The sequence below is a fragment of the Puma concolor genome, chromosome A1, assembly GCF_028749965.1.
Source record: "Puma concolor isolate L17-30 chromosome A1, mPumCon1.1.hap2, whole genome shotgun sequence".
In the NCBI taxonomy this organism is placed as follows: Eukaryota; Metazoa; Chordata; class Mammalia; order Carnivora; family Felidae; genus Puma; species Puma concolor.
This window is the reverse complement of record NC_141667.1, coordinates 234097887-234110116: the sequence shown is the minus strand read 5'-3', so window position 1 is coordinate 234110116 and position 12230 is coordinate 234097887.

Genomic DNA, 12230 nt, shown 5'->3' with positions numbered 1-12230 from the left:
CTGTGATCTCATGGTTCATGAGTTCAGTCCCCTCATCGGGCTCTGTGCTGACAGTGTGGAGCCTGTTTGGGATTCTCTCTCTCTCTCTCTCTCTCTCTCTCTCTGTCCCCTGCCCTGCTCATGCTCTCTCTGTCTCAAAATAAATAAATAAACTTAAGAAAGACTTGCAATTAACATAGGCATCTGTTGGCTTTCAGCCAGATTATGATTTATTGAAGAGTATAATATATAGGAAGAAAAGGAGTGCAGACAAAGAGAAAGATGGTATAATGGCTGGAGGAGGGTGTAGCTTAGGAGAGGTTTCCTTTCTCTTTATTTTCAGATATTGAGGGGATCTATGTGTTGGTGGAGGCAGAGGCTGAAGATATAGGACAGAGAGTGGGTAACTGATGGAAACATGTCTGTGAAGAAAGAGATGGGATCTTAAACATTAGAAGATCTCTACTGTAACCGAGGGAAGGAGGTGGATATGATTGGAGCTAAGTCCGTGAGAGTGGTGCAGAAAGTTTACGAGATTCCTTTCTACTATCTTTTATTTTCTCTGAAAAGTGAGAGGCCAGGTCATGACCCAAGAGTGAAGAGGACAGTGATGGGGGTAGTGGTTTGAGGAAAGAGGAGGGGGCTTGAAGTAACCATGTGGACAGTGGGAAGGAGAATCAATTAAAGCAACCTGGCAGAGTTGGCTGGAAAGATTGTGAGTCCCGGTTGGGTCAGACACCATGAGTTTATCTAATACAGTCTGTGAGGTGGTGTGGATTTCTTCCTCAGCACTTAAGAGCATCAAGAAGGCTGATAGTTGGAGTAATCCAGGGTTTAGGTTTTATCAGGTGGGTATGATGGAAAGACGATGAGGTGAGCTTGTTGAGAATGCCAAGAGAAGTTGGACAGGGTGAAACATTGGGTAGAAGCTAGGGAGGGAAGGGAGTGTTGACAGGATGGGTAGTTAGGGGTGAGGGAGAAGGGTGAAGAGACTAGAGGGCTGGACAAAGGGAAAGAACTGATGCAGAGGAAGTAAGTGGATGGTCCAGCTGGGAGAAGGAGGGTGGTGTGGAGCTAGGATTCCAGGGGACAAGTAGATCCAGGTCATGGCTGAGGGAGGGAATGGAAGGGCCACTGTGGAGAAGGTTGCTGCTGAGAGGAGGCCAGCGATAGAAAACTTAGGTTTTTGAGGTCATTCTCAAAAATGTTTCATTTCCTTAGCCCAGAAATAGAAAGGAAGACTGAGCCAGATTGTGGAGCCTTCAGTAAATGATGAAGCAAGACAGGAAGTTTGGAAGATAACAGCAATGTGGAAAGGAAGTGTGCAGCAGATAGAAATTTGTTTCATGATGTTCAGGAACACGAAACATGGCTTTTATGTTGGATGACAAATCAAATCCGGCTCTAAGACCCCACTTCCTGGTTGGTGGCACAGTTGATGTCGGTGATTACTGGGACTCCTAGCGCCCTCCTGTACTGAATCCTTTAACAGAATCCCAGGGTTTACCTGGTCATAGGGTGGTGGCTGCCATTGTATCACACATTGTGCTTCCATCGCACAATGTGGTTGTCCAGCCCAGCCGTGCTCCCCAAGTGGGCTGCAATGGTGCCCGTGGTGCCCAATGGGTGTCTCCATTGACAGCTGCTCAACCACAGCGGACCCTCCCTGGTGCGGCTGAGCCTTGTGGATTTAGACTCCAGCCTCTAGAGATATCCATTCACCCTGATGTGGGTCCAGCCATATCTAGGACGTGTGGAAACAGGTCTCAGGCTTCCAGCATGCCTGGAATTCATCACAGGTGGTTCCACAAGTTATTGAGCACTCCAAAGAGCTTTTGTTTGGCGGGGGGGGGGGGGGGGGGGGGGGGGGGGGGTATGGCTGTCAATATTTACCAGAAATTAAAACTGAGAAATGTTCAAAATCTTTATTCATCAAAAAGTATTATTAAGCCCAGTATACATTGAACTAAGTAACGTTCTTTAGGTAGAATTACTTTTTCCAAACCAAAAAATGAATGAGAATTTTTTTTTTTACAGTTTTTGTAAGTCACTTTCATATCTGGATTCTCACATCTGCTTCTGCATTCGATCTGCGGTGCTATCACACCCGTTGGCCTCTGGCAATTCCATGTACACCGGGGAGAGCAGGAAAGTAAAAAAGGCAAAGAATCTTGTATTATCGTGAAAGTGGTTTTGATCTCCTGGAACCACTAAAGGGGTCTTGGGGAACTTCAGGGGACGGCATTTTGAGACCCTCTCTTTAGAGGATCCAGCTCTTCCTGGGGCTGGAGGGGTCATACTCCCTCTTCCTCAAAACTTAGGGTTCTTACAAAGACCTGTTCTTGCCTTTTTTTTTTTTAAATATTTTTTTTTATTTTTTTTAACGTTTATTTATTTTTGAGACAGAGAGAGACAGAGCATGAATGGGGGAGGGGCAGAGAGAGAGGGAGACACAGAATCGGAAACAGGCTCCAGGCTCCAAGCCATCAGCCCAGAGCCCGACGCGGGGCTTGAACTCATGGACCGCGAGATCGTGACCTGGCTGAAGTCGGATGCTTAACCGACTGCGCCACCCAGGCGCCCCTGTTCCTGCTTTTTAAGAATAAAGTCAAGTTTCCGAGACTCAAAGGCATGATTGCTTTCTGAGAACAGGGTGAAAAAAAACACCGCTTGTTGTTTTTTAGTGAGACATCCGCAGAAACCATGGCAGTGAGTTTCTCGGCCAGATCAATCTGCTACAGAGGGACGGCAGGTGTTATTGGTGAGGGTGGAGGGGGAATGATTTGGAAGCAACTGGGAGAGAGGGAACCAGGTGGTGAATGGGGAGCAGCCCCTTGGGAGGGCTCAGGACACATCTGGGTCCCCACTAAAGCTGGGCACTTTGAATCCTGTTAGACCCCCACTCTGGTTTTCTCCTTGCCTGATCTTTTCCAGAAATTTCTCCGTCATGCCCATAATGTGGGCTGGTACATGGACTCACCAGCCTCTCTCCTTAGTCTCTTTCTCCGAACTAGTATCTCTTGCCCTCCAGTTGAAATCTTGCTAGCTGTGTGGCCTTGGGCACCACTCCAAACCTCCTTTCCCCACTCATAAAATGGGAGATGGTAGGGGCAGGAGATGGTGCAATCACGCAAGAAAATGCATGCCAATTACCCGGCACAGTCCGAGTCTGGTACACAACAGACTCACTTCACATTAGCCATTATCAGTGAGCATCTCTGGGAAAGGCCTCCGCGAGGGAGAAGAGCCAAATGACACTTGTTCTCTAATATAGGGCTTGTACCCTGTGTCGTCTCTATAGTTTTTTAAAGGCATCCACCGCACGACCCATTCACATTTTGTTTAGTATCACATCCGGGGGTGGGAAGTCCGCGAGCAGCTTCTTACTGTGCCTGTGTCTTCAGTATCCATCTGATTCTTGTCGTCTGCAAACACCGGCCACACTAATCCTATGAGCCCATCTCTTTCCTTTCTTACTGTTTCTCCTCACTCGTCTTAAACCAAGACCGGCTGTAGGGCCCACCGTGAATTCAGCATGGGTTACAAAGCAAGTTCAGACACGCGAAGCCATTTCTATACGGATCATTTTTGCTGAGCCACTTTCTCCCTGCCTGGTCCGGCTGGGAGCCCGGGGTGCTTCTGGCCACAACAGCTGCAGCCTGCCTCAGGGCTCAGCTCCCCCACAGCAGAGTGAGCTGGACCATCCACTCACCGGGTCACAAGGTCCGCTCCACACTTTGCCCTGCTGCTCGATTCTGAGGCTAATTTGGCAGAAAACGGGACTTGCATTTAGTTAGTGAGGACCGGGCCTTAAATACTCTTTTTTCCATCCTTTCTTTTTTTTTTTTTTTTTTAACGTTTATTTATTTTTTTGGGGACAGAGAGAGACAGAGCTTGAACGGGGGAGGGGCAGAGAGAGAGGGAGACACAGAATCGGAAACAGGCTCCAGGCTCTGAGCCATCAGCCCAGAGCCCGACGCGGGGCTCGAACTCACGGACCGCGAGATCGTGACCTGGCTGAAGTTGGCCGCTTAACCGACTGCGTCACCCAGGCGCCCCCATCCTTTCTTTTTTTAAATGTTTGTTTGTTTATTGAGAGAGAGAGCATGCACACAAGCCAGGGAGGGGCAGAGAGGGAGAGAGAGAGAGAGAGAGAGAGAGAGAGAGAGAATCCTAAGCAGGCTCCACCTGTCAGCTCAGAGCCTGATGCGGAGCTCCCTTTTTTTTAAATAAAGAAATAGACTAAAAAAAAAGATACTGTTTTTTCAGTTTATCATCCCAAGATACTTGGTTTCGACAAACGGATTAGTTAGGGAATTGTGTACCAGTCAGGCATCCAGGATCTATTTGTTGAGAGCTTCTCATGTTACGGACAGAATTCTCGGTTCTGGAGATCCGGCAATGAACGGGACAGACAAAAAAACCCTTCTCTGATAGAAGAGAATGAGGGCAGAAAACATATAAGGAAACAAAACAGCCAAGAGCCCGGAGGCCAGGTAGAGATTTTGGTTAATCACAACAGAAACTTTGTTTTAACCAAAAGAAGGATTTTACTGGGAAGACATAGGGGTCCTCGTAGAATAGGAAAGGCAGAAGAGCCAAGGTGTGGGACCTCCCAAACCAGAGGCACCTGGAGAATGTAGGAAACGAGAAGTGTCTTTTCAGCATCCCATTCTGTCACAATCGGCTCCTGCTGGTGTCTCCTTCTGAGTCAAAATGCCAGAGAGGTGGCCAGCCGGTCCAGCCTGAGTCACATGCCCGGCCTCTTGGCCAGTGGAGGGCTGGCTGTCTGGATTGACAGTCCGCAGGGTTCTCTCCAACGGAGAGAGTGGTTGACTCCCCAAGGGAAAACCGGGGTGCTGTGGTAGAAGGAGAGTTGAGCACTGAGCAGACAAAAAGAGCAGAGGTCTCTGATTGTAAAGGCGTTTACACAGGCGAGGCCTAGGGCCTTCAGTTACACAGGCATTCAAAAAATGGATGTATTTTTGGTTTGCACTAACTAAACCCACCTAGGTCTCAAGGGGGCGCCAAACCCACAGTCTTGGATGTATGTTTGGTTTGCATTAACTGGATCCACCAAGATCTCAAGGGGGCGCCAACCCCACAGTCCCTACGGTGGTGAAAATGGGACGGAGGATTTAGGATTTTGAGAAGGATACTGACAGTTACAAATTTATCAAGGACAGTCGGGATGGCAGAGGATCTGGAAAGCCTGATCTATCACGGATAATTAAAGAAGCTGCTGTAAATAGTTTGGAGCCCCTAAGAGATGCTGGTTGTCTCACTCTTGTGTTCCAAATGAGGTAAATAGCTAGTTTCACTTCCTTTTAAGTGATACTTTATGGTAAAATCTTGTCTTTTGGGAATGCAAACTGGTGCAGCCACTCTGGAAAACAGTATGGAGGCTTCTTAGCAACTTAAAAATAGAACTACTCTATGACCCAACAATTGCACTGCTAGGTGTTTACCCAAAGGATCCAAAAAGAACAGATTCGAAGGGATACATGGCACCCCAATGTTTATAGCATTATCAACAATAGTCAAACTATGGAAAGAGCCCAAATGTCCATCGACTGACCAATGGATAAGGAAGATGTGATATATATATATATATATATATATATATATACCATTTATTTCATACACACACACACACACACACACAAAACACACACAAGGCAATATTACTCAGCCATAAAAAAGAATGAAATCTTGCCATTTGCAACGATGTGGATGGAGCTAGAAATATAATATTAAGTAGGTCGGTCAGAGAAAGACAAATGCCATATGATCTCACGCACATGGGGAGTTTAAGAAACAAAACAGATTAATATAGGGGAAGGAAGGAAAAAGAGGAAAGGCAGGCAAGCTGTAAGAGAGACTCTTAACTCTAAAGAACAAACTGAGGGGATGGGTTAAGTGGGTGATGGATATAAAAGAGGGCACCGGTTCTGATGAACACTGGCTATTATATGTAAATGATGAATCACTGAATGCTACACCTGAAACTAACATTACACTATGCTAACTAATTAGCATATAAATAAAAACTTGAAACCTAAAAAAAAAAAAGAAAAAAAAAACAGAGCAAAAAATCTTAGTCTATCAAAGGAAAACTTTAAAATAGGTACAATCTTCTATTTCTGCATTTTTGCTTATCCTTCTTTAAAACAAATTTGAGGGGCGCCTGGGTGGCTCAGTCGGTTTAGCATCCTACTTCAGCTCAGGTCATGATCTCACGGTTCGTGAGTTTGAGCCCCACATCGGGCTCTACCCTGGAGCCTGCTTCAAGTTCTGTGTCTTCCTCTCTCTCTGCCCCTCCTCTGCTTGCCCTGTCTCTCTCTCTCCCTCAAAAATGAATAAACATTAAAAAAAAAATTAAAATACCTTAAAAAAAAATAAAATGAATTTGAACCAGATCACCTTTGAGGTGTCCTCCACTTTTAAAATTCTACATTCTACAAATCTCATCATCTTTACCAATATGTTATGAGACAGCTACATTGTAAATAATATTAATATGGTACTGTAACTTGTCAAAGTTTATTCTATACTATTTTTGTTTATTCCAAGAGTGTTAAATTAATCTTCATCATCTTCCTTTAAGTATAGAAGACTAGTTGAAATTTCTTTTATTTTAAAAAGATTAGGAAATGGGGTGCCTGGGTGGCTCAGTCAGGCATCCAACTCTTGATTTTGGCTTAGGTCATGATCTCATGGTTTGTGACATTGAGCCCCACGTTGGGTTCTGAAATGACAGTGTGGAGGCTGCTTAGGATTCTCTCTCTCTCTCTGCCCTTCCTATGCTCTCTTTCTCTCTCTCTCTCAAAGATACCCTTTCTCTATGATAAAGATACCCTTATCATAGATAAGGGTACGGTACATTTCATTTTATCTAGTTAGACTAAAGGGCACTATTCTCACCCTTTTTACAATAACCACACATCAAACACTATTAGATGTTTGTTTGTTTATTGAGAGAGAGAGCATGCACGCAAGCCAGGGAGGGGCAGAGAGGGAGAGAGAGAGAGAGAGAGAGAGAATAAACAAACACAGCCATGTTGTGAGGGTTGCCATCAAAGAAGAAATTTTATATTTATGGAAAATATGTCTGTGGCGTAAGGTCTATTTGGTTACTCAGTTGTGCCAAGGTTTTAAAAATAGTTTAGATAAAATGTGAACATAGGCGCTCAATAATGAAATCTAAGATCTTCCTTTCAAGAGTAAGAGGCAATTACTGTTTGTGATTTAATTAGGAAAACACAATTAAAGGAATAAAGAGTGTCTATTCTCCTGCTGAATATTAAAGTGCGCCACAGAGGAAACCCCCATGTGAGATGTAGCTGAGGCTAATTAGCTAAAGTAGATGGGTCTAGAACCAGTGCTTTGTTCAGGGCTAAACCACGAACTCCTCAGGGGCTGGAAATCAGTGCTCCTTTAGGAAGCAAACACTCCGAATCACAAAACCTAGACTATGCCTGTCTGCTGCAATATTTCACAACACATCATGCACTCCCCTGTGTTTCCTCTGGACATTCGATTTGCAGTTGCTTACAAACATCATATACTTGGGCTTATTAATAAAGAATTGTTGACATATTGATCCTGAACTGTATCCAAGGCAAAGCTGACTTGTCTCTGCGAACAAGCTGAGTGTGGCTTGCAAACAAGTCACGAGGTGCTGTGGGCCACTAAGAAGGGTTCTTAGGGGCAGAGAGGCTAGCCTCCTGACCCTGGGATAGAATGAAAAACTCAGGTCAGGGACCACATGCTCAGAACAGCATGGTCTTGGAAAAGAACCCGGGGATGAAAGTCAAGAGTCTCGGGTTCTGGTCTTGTAGATCTGGCTCTGCCACTATGAGGTGTGTAACTTTAAGGAAGACTGTTTACGTCTCTGGGCCTTATTTGTTTTACCTGTAAGCGGAATGAAGCGGTCGCTCTCCAAGGGTATTGGAAATATGTCACAGGTTTGGCAATGGGAGAATGTAAAGGTACGACGCAAAGTCTGCATCCTTCTTTCAGAGCAAATCTGCATACAGGTGAAGAGATCGCCTTTCCCATCCCCTCTGCTGATCTGACAGGTGCACCCTGTGGGCCCTGCCCACGTTGCTGTTTGGTCTTGACTTTTGTCTCGTCAGTGGGCACTGCGGCCATCAGACAGTGGGTTGTCAAGAGATTTATTTTCCTTTCAATATTGGAGTGTTTATACGCATGAGGCACTGTTCTGAGAGCTGGGGATACAGCCATGGACCGAGAATCCCACAAAAATCCCGCTCCTGTGGATATGCTAGTCAGATAATACATAATACATCAGGTGCAGGTGATAGTGCTGAGGACAAATAAAGCTGGTTAAAGGGTCAGGCCCACCTCAGGTTTGGGGGGTAAGTGGGATTACTCTTTTAGCTGGGGAAGGCCTTCCTGATAAGGTGACATCTGAACTGAGTTCTGAATGAAGGGGGAGAGCGTCCCCAGTCTGGGACAAGAGCAGTCCAGGGAAGCGGAAGTTAAGGGGAAAGGTCCTGAGGGGAGAGTAAGCGTGGGGGTGTTCAAGGAACATCAAAGAGACCAATGCGGCTGGAATGAGGAGGCAGAGAGATTGGACAGTGGTGGGGTTTCTGTTCTGTTGGGGGAAGGATAATGGGGGAGCTGTTGCCTCTGTGCTTCCAGAAGCTGGAAAGCGTACAGGTAACGGCACAGTCTGGATTTAGGGGTCCCCGGGTTGTTAGCATTGGCTGGACTCAGAGCACAGAGAGTGCACTGGATGGGTATGCGGCCAGTGCAGTCCCAAAGGGCTGACAATCTGAAGGGGCTCCCACCTGGCTTTAAGTCTCCGTGGTAGTCATCTTGAAATGCTTAACAGTGTTCTCTTTGTGTTTGTGGTGTTCGTGTGGAGCCTGACAGGCCAGTGGGGTCTGCGTCAGGGTGACAGGAAGGCCAAACCCTGTGCACACTGTCACAGGTCGGGGCACCGAGGCCTGCACCACCCTGCCGGTGTCCCTCAGCCAGAAGGAGCTGATATCAAATAACAAAACGCAGCATGACAGGTAGAGAGATTGAAGAATACGGGAAAAGCTTTCTTCTTGGCCTTTGGACAAGGGACCCCTATTTCATTTTGCAACGGCCGCTGGTGCACTTCTTGGTGGGAAGAGGGTGTCCTCCCCCTGGGCCGGGGCCTTGTTTTAAAACACGGTGGACATCTGGGTGCTTTCCTGTGGGTCCTGTTGCCCTCTGCTGGACAGCCTAGGCATTAGCTCTGCCTCAAAATCCGAAGAAAATGCTCCCAAACCAAGAAATTCAAAACCCCTTTGAGAAAACAGTTTAAATGATCATCGATGTTCTTCTGGGCTTTTGAAGGCTGTTGCAGGTTCGAATAGCCAATTCCCAAGTGAATTGCTTTGTCGGCAGGTGAATTTTGTTTTAAAACGGGCTATCATAAAACCTTAGGATCTAGGAACGCGATGTAAACCACAGTTTGAAGATTTTGTGATTCTGTTTTATTGTGCCATCATGTAATCTTACGTACTGTGTATGAAACATTCCTTACCATTGAAAAAATTATTGGAATGAGCCTACACATCAATAGCACCTGTGTTCGGAATTTAAAGAACCTCATCGCTCCAGTTTCCCAGCTCTGCATATCTGGCAATTTTTCATTTCATTGGACATAGGGAGGACCTAGGGAATATTTCTTTAACGTTTGTAATACATCAAGAAATTGATATTTAACCATGAAATCGGTGCTTCTAAGATAGACTCTCTTTTCGGCAATGGTGGTCCCAAAACCATAGGAAAGAACATCATTAAAATCAGTGGACCTCTGTTGTCTTTGGGGTGTGGGGGGCGGAGAGAGATGTGGAGCATAAGTGGAAGGTAAAAGATGAGCATCTTGTGTGTAAGGACAAGTCCTGTGTGTAAGCACAGGTGTCGTTAACACAATTGAAGGCCCATCTAGACTCTACCATGGGTGAACTGGCACAAACTTCATCTGACTTATCCCATTTAAATTTCACAGCAACTTTGCACGAGAGATGTCATACTTCCTACAGAAAAGTGAGCATCACTGAGGTTAAATAACTTACCCAAGATTTGCTAATCTGGTAACTGACAGTCTGGAATCAATGCCAGAGCTGTCTGACTCCAAAGCCCCGAGTACTTCACTATGCAATGTGGCCGCCTAACGAACGACTCTAATCCTGATTAGTTTTTCAGAGAACTACTAGGAAGATTGTGTAATACAATGGCACATTATAAGTTGCAGATGGCAAAATTGTAGCCCTGAGGAATCAAGTGATCCTTCCGGAGCTGGGCACAAGGAGAACACCTGGCCTTGGGTCCTCAAGTCACCTTAGCCCTAGTTCAGTGCTCTTTCCAATATATCACATTGCTGGAATAACTTAGTTAAGGAATTGGGGATAATCTAATTTATTTCCACTTTTCTGTCTCTTATGCGGTGGTATTTGGGCTCTCCGGTAACTACCTGGAGCGAGAGATATAAAAGAATGAGCTCGTACAACATTGTAAATGGATTAAATACTAGTCATGGTCTAACTGAGAAAGGAATGAGAAAAGAAGCTAATCAAATAGGCATCTCATTGTCACGCAAGTGTCACGCAGTGCAAACTTCCAGTCAGTTGATCAATCAACCAACATTGGGGCACCTGGGTGGCTCAGTCGGTTAAGCGTCCGACTTCGGCTCAGGTCGTGATCTTGTAGTTGATGAGTTCGAGCCTTGCGTCGGGCTCTGTGCTGACAGCTCGGAGCCTGGAGCCTGCTTCGGATTCTGTGTCTCCCTCTCTCTCTGACCCTTCCCCGGTCATGCTCTGTCTCTCTCTGTCTCAAAAATAAATAAACATTAAAAAAATTAAAAAAAAAATCAACATTTACTGAGCATCTTCTCTGAGCCAAGTACCAAGAGAGGGGCTAGAAAACTAGAAATGAGTAACGACCAATGAGGGGTCTCACAGTCAAATGGGATGACCAAACATTTAAACAAAAGTACATTGCAATGCTGATCCTACAAACACGCTGCTATTGGACTGCAGGGAGAGCGGTGATTCCCATCTGGGAGAATCACGGTCACCAAGGGACAGACATCCACTCACCAGGATACCTTCACTATGGTACTGCTATTCACATAGCATTTTTCCGGTCCTTCTAACAATGAAATGGGCACCCTTCCCTTCCAGCTTGGACAGACAAGAGGATCCTACAATAATCCAGGAACTGGAACTAGTAAAAAATTTTTGGAAGCAGTTAAATTATTTTGGTTAATAAGGAACAGAGATGTGGACTAACTAGAACACTGTGGTGCATTTAAATTGTCTAGACGGATTGAACAGCAAATGAAAGCCTAATTTCAGCTTGGTTAAACACAGAATAATTGGGAGTTGTTAAATGGGTATGCTAATTTAATTAAAAATTTAAAGCAAAAACAAACATGTTAGCTAAAAGGGTGACTATTATATAATCTTAATGAGTTTCCAATTTAAATATTTTTCCAATTAAAAATAGGATTAATTTTTGGGGCTCCCAGACACATTACATTGAACTCAGGGAAAAAAATAAAAGGATCAACGAATTATTAATATACCTCTCTCATTCCAGATAGATTTCAGAATTATATATCTCTTAAATTTTGGAAAAACAGAAAATGGAATTGATTATTTATTAAATCTCAGAATCGGGAAAGACTGTTTAGGTTCAAAAGTAGCATAAGCTAGCAGAGGAAAATGTACAAAATTGTACACGGTGTACGAAATTAACTAAACATGAGATTTTCCTGATGTAAAATAAAGAAACACCAGGGGTGCCTGGGTGGCTCAGTCTGTTAAGTGTTTGACTCTTGATTTCAGCTCAGGTCATGATCTCATGGTCTGTGTAATAGAGCCCTATGTTGGGTTCCCTGCTGACAGCAAGGAGCCTGCCTAGGATTCTCTCTCTCCCTCTCTCTCTCTGTTCCTCCCCTGCTTGCAAGCGCTCTCTCTCTCTCTCTCTCTCTCAAATTAAATAAATAAACTAAATAAATAAAAATGCCAGAAAAACTCTAGCACAGGAGGAATAGTTATAGCAATAAACTAATAATTATACAAAATTAATTATAATTATATATAAAGATTATATAAATTAATAAAATTGGTGAGAAAAATTGATAAGAAATTCATAAAATTTGATAATAAATTATCTAACATCCTGATAGATAAATAGATGTGTCAGTCCGCTATTCCTCTAATAACACTGCATAACAAATCCCC